Here is a 1,895-nt window from a genome sequence, read left to right on the forward strand (position 1 = left end):
AAGGGCTTTCAGTCTTTCTATTACAGCTGTCTTTCATGGACCATGGAAACCTTCAGCTCCATCCTGTTCCCAATCTGCCTCAAAGGGAAACTGAAAATCTGACATGAGAAAAGCCTCCAGGGTGCTGGCAAACCTAAGCCCCTTCCCGTCCCTTCCTGAGGAGCTCCCTGTGCGCTCTTCCCTGGGTATGTTCTCTCAGTTGGTTATATTTCTGGGCCCCACGTTGACCGACACATTCATATCTGATCACCTCAGAAGTGATTCTAGCTTTTTTTTTAATTTTTTTTTTTTTTTATTGAGACAGTGTTTCTCTGTGTAGCTTTGGAGCCTGTCCTGGAACTCACCCCACAGGCCAGGCTGGCCTTGAACTCACAGAGATCCACTTGCCTCTGCCTCCCGAATGCTGGGATTAAAGGCATGCGCCACCACTGCCCAGCTGATTCTTGATTCTAGCTTTAAGACTGCCAAGTGGCTGGGCGGTGGTGGCGCACGCCTTTAATCCCAGCACTCGGGAGGCAGAGCCAGGCGGATCTCTGTGAGTTCGAGGCCAGCCTGGGCTACCAAGTGAGTTCCAGGAAAAGGCGCAAAGCTACACAGAGAAACCCTGTCTCGAAAAACCAAAAAAAAAAAAAAAAAAAAAAAAAAAAAGACTGCCAAGTGAAGCACTCACCCCAGGTCAAAATATGAGAAGGTTTAAAAAAAAAAGCAGTCACCCAGATGAGTAATTTTTTTAACTGCAATCTTAAAAAAAAACAAAGAAAAACAAATATATAATAAATGAAAGTTATTAGAATTTTAAGGAAAATGTCTCCGTTCTGCCAATCATCCTGAAACACCAATTGAGGGTGAGTAACAGTGAGAAGTAGGAAAAGGAGACTCAATTAATGTGGCATACTGGGAGGAGGAACAGATAAATGGGATCAGTAGCCCCAGGTCTTGTTGTGGGGGTGGGTGCTAACGAGAGTTTTTGGTTTAATAGAGGAAGGACCAGGGAAGGAAGCAAGATGCGTGCTTAATTGGACTTGTTCAACGTAAGGCTCTCTCTGTTTTGGCTTTACAAAGTGACTCCCAGGAGTCCTGCCTTGAGAGACAAGCTGGACTCCAGGAGATGATTGCTCTGGCTCCGGGGTGTGGTCATAGATGTAGTGGATAACTTCTTCACATGCAGGTGCCTTCTCTAACTCACGGATGCTGGAGGCGAGGTTCAGTTACTGGTCAGTGTATGTTTGGGCAACCCTGTCGTTCTGGATTCCAGGATGACCACAAGCTTGAAAATCCTGTAGAAGGGAATAATCTCCGTGTCACACCTGCCACTTAAAAGAACACCAGAACAAAGTGAAAGGAAGCAAGGAAATGTATTTATTTATCTTCAAAAAGGGTGAGCCAGAACTTAAACTGGGTTAGCAAGTATATCAAGATAGCCTCTGCTTTATATATATATTTATTTATTTATTTGAGACAGGGTTTCTCTGTGTAGTCCTGGATGTCCTGGATCACTCTGTAGACCAGGCTGGCCTCACACTCACAGAGATCACCTGCCTCTGACTCCTGAGTGCTGGGATTAAAGACGTGTACCACCACTGCTTAGTCTGGTCTCTGCTTTTAACCTCATGTGTGATTGTTTTTAGCAGACACAGCGGGAGTTATGAAGATGGCAACTATTCAATTTAGAAGATACTGTGAAACATCATCCTAGTAGAAGGTTGAATTACACACAAAGTAAGGTAATAATGAGCGTCATCGGCTGGGCATGGCGGCACATGCCTTTAATCCAAGCACTGGGGAGGCAGAGGCAGGCGGATCTGTGTGAGTTCCAGGCCAAACTGGTCTACATAGTGAGTTCCAGGACAACCATGGCTATGTACAGAGACCCTGTCTCAACAAAACAAACAACA

Source organism: Peromyscus eremicus, chromosome 16_21 (assembly GCF_949786415.1).
Source record: "Peromyscus eremicus chromosome 16_21, PerEre_H2_v1, whole genome shotgun sequence".
Taxonomy (NCBI): Eukaryota; Metazoa; Chordata; class Mammalia; order Rodentia; family Cricetidae; genus Peromyscus; species Peromyscus eremicus.